We start from the raw sequence: 6,412 nt of genomic DNA, 5'->3' as shown, positions 1-6,412 counted from the left end.
ATGTATGAGAGTTCCTCTTGTTCCCAATCTTTGCCAGCTTTTGATATTGTCAGGTATAAAATTTTATAAATTTTTACAAGTGTGTTTAATTTGTAATTTCTTTTTTTTCTCCCCAAAACTATTTATTTTACCCAACAGTTAGAATAATGCCTGAATTTAATATGCACCAGCAAGAAAATTCGTAATTCATTAACTTGGATAATTGGGGATGAAGAAAATGTTGACATGCACCATAATTTTACCTTGAGAAAGCTTCTTTAAGACATGGCTTATGCATTGTTGTATCCTTGCAACTCAGCACAGGTGGGCAGATAATAAAGACATCTATAGAGTACAAGCCTGTTCACAAATTATAATATTTTTCTTATCACATTACACATTTATTGTTCATCAGGCTACTGAGCAATTTTATTTTATTTGGCACAGCTTTGTCAAAAGTCCTAGCTCAACAAACTACTCTGGGAATAGGTAAAATATACTCTTATTCAGTGTCCCTGGTTTCAGAGACAGAATAATATAGCCAGAATAGAAAGGGGGATGCTATTTTCTGGGAGCAAGAGATTAATACAGCTATTAATTTTTGGCACCATCAAATCAGATAATAGCTAATGGTGGGAGAAGGGGGGGAGTCCCAATGTATAAGTCAAACCCAATAAAAAAACAAATGTGCCTGTCATGGATAGAGAAATGACAGGAAAAGAGCATTTGAATAGTCAACTTGGATTAAATCTATGCAAAATTCCACTACTTTCAGTCTATGTAGTGTGTCCTAAACATATCGAAGCAAAGCTAGCATTCAATCATGCATCTTTATTGCCTTATTTTAACATTTATCCAATTAAAAGGGTTACCTCTTTATTTTAAAATTTCATCTGCCAATTTAGCATTTTCCACCAACTTGGGGAGCAGAAAACTTCTCAGGTTTCACAGTCTTTTTCTGAGGGGTTGCCTTTGTGGGAGTCTTAGCAGCAGCCATTGCCGTCTTTTTAAATGCCTGCTTAGCCTTTTTTTTTTTTTTTCTTCTTCCTTGGCAGCCTAAGAGCTTGCTTTCATTGAGCCTTTTTAACTTCTGGTTTATGATTCCTCTTTGCCATGATATCCGCAAGGAATGCACCAGTGATGGCCCTCTGAAATTTGGCTTCAAGTTGGGTTCTCTTCTTTTGAATTTCTTCTGACTGGCCTTTTTTGTGCTTTCTTGTGTAGAGAACAGTACAGTTTATCTGCCAAGGATTCCTCTTGGATACTAAAGCCGACTCACATTTTGCATTAAGAAATTGGAAAACCTTTCTGTCAGTCCTTGCATAACGACTCCTGTATATGGGGTATATCTTGTACCCACTAAAACTGCACAGCTTGACCTTCATGGTGGTGGCTTATCTGTAATTTCTTAATGACATATAATATTCAGCATTTTTTCCTATGCTTTCCAAATATATTGTTTGTTTTTCTGAGGAATATATTTATTTCTTTCATTCAAATTTAAAACAATTGTATTAGGGTAATACTGAAATACAATAAACTATACATATATAATTCTTACATTGTCATATTTCACATACCTATTTACCAGTGTAACAATGACCATGATCAAGTTTTTAACATTGATAGTTTATGCAGATAGTTCTTGGTGCCCTGTTGTATTTCTACCTCTTGTTTCCTCCTCCAAGGGGGGGGGGACAAAATAAAACAAAAACAAAACAAAACAAACACACATAAAAACCTGGCTGACTTTGTATTGTGATACACAATACAGTAAATTGGAAATCACACAAATTAATTGTCAGAGCCTTAGTCTGCATAGATAGTGATCTTGGAAAAATCAGTCATCCCTCAAACTTAGTTTACCCATCTGTAAGATCAGAAGTCTTCCAATCAGGATTCATGATACTTGAAAGATAAGGACAAAGTGAATAATGAATCAAGAATACTGCCTGACACAGAGAAGGCTCTTGATTTCTAGTATCCAGTGTTACCATCCATGCTTTAGTTTGGTGATGCAGAGTACATGTGGGTGACTATAAATCCATAGTTTCTTTTTATTTTATTTTATTTGTTCTATTTAGATATGCATGATGATAGAACATATTTTGGCATATTATACATACATAGAATATAACTCATTGTATTTAGAATTCTATTTTTGTGGTTCTACATAATGCAGTTACTGTGGTCATGTGTTCAAATACAAGGATAAGAAAGTTATGTCCAGTTCCATAGTTCATTTCTGTCACCTCTAGCTATAGTTGTATAGACTTCAGTGTTTTAAAGATTTTTTTTTTTCTTATTGGGGTTATTGAGGTTGAATTCTCATAAAAGAGCCCACCAAAAATAAGTTAAGTAGTGACATTTATACTTTTGTGGTATAATTACCACAATTATTTTGATTTAAACATTTTAATTACTGAAAATAAATTATATAATCAGTTAATCAACCACTCACTTAAATGCCTTCCAAGCCCCTGGTAACAAACTCTCTCCTTTCTAACTCTATGGTTTACAAATTTTGAATATTTAATATAAATATAGTTATAGCACAGGTGAAATTTCATGTCTGATTTTGTCTACTTTTCTTAATATTTTTGAGATTTGTCAACATGATCACTTGTATCAGTATTTTGTTTTTATTGCAGAATAATATTCAAACATATATATGGATGCTATAAAGAGATATAGATACATGAATATGAACAAATATATATGTACATGTGCTTATTCAGACAAGGATACATATAAATACATAGACACATTTGTTTTCATTCTTAATGAAAATTTGGATTTTCATATATCTTCTAGTGGAAATGGTGATGTCATTGATATTCATTGTTCAAGTGTTTGAATATCTGTTTTCAGTTCATTTGAAAATATAGCTAGAAATAAAATTGGTAGGTCATGTGGTAATTCTATGTTTAAAATTTTAGTAATCATCAAATTCTTTTCTATACCTACTATACTATTTTTTATATTCTGAACAGAAGTGTGTGTGGCTTCTAATTGGTTCACATGGTGCCCAACACTTCTATTTTTAAAATAATGCCGGCATTCTCTTGTTCAAGAAGTACTCTTTCATGGTATTTATTGTATTTCTGTTGTTCAGTTTGTTGTTGTAGTAGTTTTGTATAGGGAAGTGAACCTCTAAGGTGGTCCACCAACGAGATCCATCTTCTACCTGTTGTGTTCACAGAGTCTCACTAAGTTACCCAAGGTTTCCACAAACTTGCAATACTACTGCAGACTCCTGAGTAGCTTTGATATGAGCATGTGCATATTAATAGACAAAAAGAGAAAAGCATCAATATTCCTCTAATAGAATTTCACTGAGAGAAATATCAGGAACTTTAATGCAGGAAGACAAAAAAAAAAGAGACCAAATACGAATGTCTAAGATACAAAGTACATAAAAATTTACACAAAAAGTACATAAAACTTTATGATACACAAATGGTGTAAGATACAGTGAAAATTAATGCAAATGTTGAAAAAAACTGATCCATATACAGAAAAAAAAATTGTCCACAAGCTATTTGTTATCTATTTAGATAACACTGTTGTAATAGAAAATTTTAATTCTATTTTATTGATTTTTATAAGAGGTAAAATTTTCTGAAATAGATAATATTATTTTAGTAAGAATGACAAAGTTGCTTTTGATCAGTTTTGTCAGAAGCAGACTTTTTTCTCCATTTAATTTGCATAGATTTAATATTTGAGTGTCAGCATAGATCAGCACAAAAGGACTGAGCATGCCATCAGCATTGATACCAAGCCTTTGAAGACATCTTAAGATGAGATAACTTGCTCACACTATGCTTATTAACAGTAAGATGATGGAGTTCAAACAACACTGGATGTCAAAACACATGATGGGCAGCAGAAGGGCGTGAGTGGCTCTTTTTTCTGGGGAACTTTATGGAGAAAATCTGGACCTTTGAAAAAACACGATTGTTATTTACATCTATGAAAGATTATTATTATGTATCTGCTTGAAAGAACGATACAGTCTCAAAACTAGAGATCACTGAATGCCATCAGTACAAAAAAAGAGGATCCTGTGCTTGTAGTTCATGAGCAGAAAGGAACAGTGGTCAGTGAGAAATAGAAGACCAGGCTGCGTTTTATTTGGTCTGGCCACAGTATTAATAAAACTGGATTGGTATAGGTGGAGATGGTGAGGATTAATAAGAAAATAATTAGCCACTGGATGGTATTTGTGGTTTTTAATTTGAAGCAGGCCAACAAGGAGCCACTGAGGTAGATGGTGATGGCCTAAAGCACACCCAGCATGTGGGTGGTGCAGGTGGAGAGTCCCCTCATGACCTTGGCCAGGAAGACAAGCACTTTGCATTTGAACTGACATGAACTGTCCTACACTTCTCCAAAATCTGTAGGTACCAAAAGTCCCATGTGTAAGGAGCATGAGGATGTGTGTTAGAGCCATGTGGGTGATTGGGAGGTCAGTAATACTGGGTTTGGGTCCCACAAAGTCAGTGACAATGTAAAGGCAAAGCAGAAATGTGTCTGCTGAGATTCCAATGCCAGCTTGAGGATAGAAGGTATTTCTTATGGAAATACAACTGAAATATTTGTTCATCTTTATCTGGATTCTTGGAAGAAAAATAGGAGTATTTGATTGCAGCAGGATTTTTATTGACATGCTTTCAGTCAATCTATTACCCTCTATGTAAAGCAGGATTTTATTCTTGATCTTAATTTCACATCAAGAGCTTCAATGGCCTACCACAAAGAAAGCCCTTGTTGCAGCTCAAAAAAAAAAAAGAAAAAGAAAGAAAGAAAGAAAGAAAAGGAAATAAAAAGTAAGTAAAAAATAAATTTTAACTCAAACATACCTCATTCTTCAGAGTAATATTTTTGTTTACTTCTGTTTACCTCATGAAATTGCTCAGATCTTACCCTTGTCTTTGAGCCTGTATACATTATGTTTTAGTTTGTATCATAAGTTATATTATTTAATGGTATTTGTTTGATTTTCAATCTTCCCTGCAGATTTCTTAAAATTAAAGATGGTGTCTTATTTTGCTTGTATCTACAGTATCTGAAGTACTTTTGCTTACATAAAAATTATTTATCACAAACTGTGGATTTCGGGTTTGGTTAAGCAGAAATAGAAATATTGGGCTGGGGTTGTAGCTCAGTGTTTAAGTGCTTGCGTAGCAAGCATGAGGCACTGGGTTCAATCCTCAGAACCACATAAAAGTAAAATAAAGGCATCGTGTCCATCTACAAATAAAAATATTTTTAAAAATAATATAGGAATCTTCTAGGGAAATGATCACAACATGCCAATTTCCAAGACTTTTTTAAAAATTTCAAGTGCTGAATTTTAAAAGTTTACAATATTTTTGTTCATCCAAATGACCTTCATTTAAATCAGATCCTATGAAACTCAGAACCTATTAAATTCAACCTGTAACATTGCAGTTAGAATATCCATCACCAATGGAAAAAATAAAAGAACTGTCTCCTATAAACAAGTTTAAGAAAAATTGGAGAACTTGTGTTTTGTATGATGCTGGAATATTTGTTATATGACATTCTTTATATGACATCTCTTACATCATATTCATTGAGGCACTGAAACACCTGGGGTATTGTTTCTTCTTTACAAAATCTGCCCCATGTTTTCAAATTTAAAGTCACTCTCCTACCAATGGCTGTATTTAGATAGTTGCTAACCAGTGTGCAAAACATCTCCACTTTTATGATATAGTTACCATTTCCTTCTTCATCTAAATCAAACAAATTCCTGAAGGTTTTGGTTTATGTACCTTCGTGAATAGGCAAATGTGACTTGATTGAAACTGTACTTGGAAAATATTTTTGTTAAAACAATTAACCCAGAACACCATCAGACAAGATTTGAATGGAAAATAGACGAGAAAATAGTTCTCACACACACACACAAAAAAAACATTTTTTCGCTAGTTATTGTAAATTGCTCTTCTTCATTGCAGAAAATTTATTGAAATTATAATAAATCAATTTGTCATTTAAGTTTAAGAAGCATTTATATATTTAAAATAAGCAAGGGGCTGGGGTTATCACTCAGTTGTAGCATGCTTGCCTAGTACTTGTGAGGCTCTGGGTTCAATCCTTGGTACAACATTAAAAAAAACTAATTTAAGATATTAAAAAATAAAATAAGCATTTTTTAAATTATTGGGTCTCTTATACATGACAGTAAGATGTATTTTGGTATAATTATACAAGAATGGAATATATCTTATTCTAATTTGGACCCCCACTTTTGTTAATTTACTTGATGATGTTATTCACTGGGGTAGATTCATATATGTACCTAGTCAGAGACTACAAAATGTGTGCACTCTTTCTTCCCATTGATGGTTTACAACCTGCTAGAGTAAATCCCAGAGAGTTAAAATCTAATGCTTTATGG

At 33.1% G+C, this 6,412-nt stretch overlaps 1 pseudogene; it reads right to left on the bottom strand.

Annotated features, from left to right (window-relative positions):
- Nucleotides 1-880: 880 nt before the first annotated feature.
- On the bottom strand, nucleotides 881-1,364 carry LOC107160719 (annotated as a pseudogene).
- Between the last annotated feature and the right edge of the window lie 5,048 nt (nucleotides 1,365-6,412).

This window comes from Marmota marmota, unplaced genomic scaffold (genome assembly GCF_001458135.2).
Source record: "Marmota marmota marmota unplaced genomic scaffold, marMar, whole genome shotgun sequence".
In the NCBI taxonomy this organism is placed as follows: Eukaryota; Metazoa; Chordata; class Mammalia; order Rodentia; family Sciuridae; genus Marmota; species Marmota marmota.
Note: the sequence above shows the minus strand (reverse complement) of the source record. Positions and strands in the feature narration are given on the sequence as shown.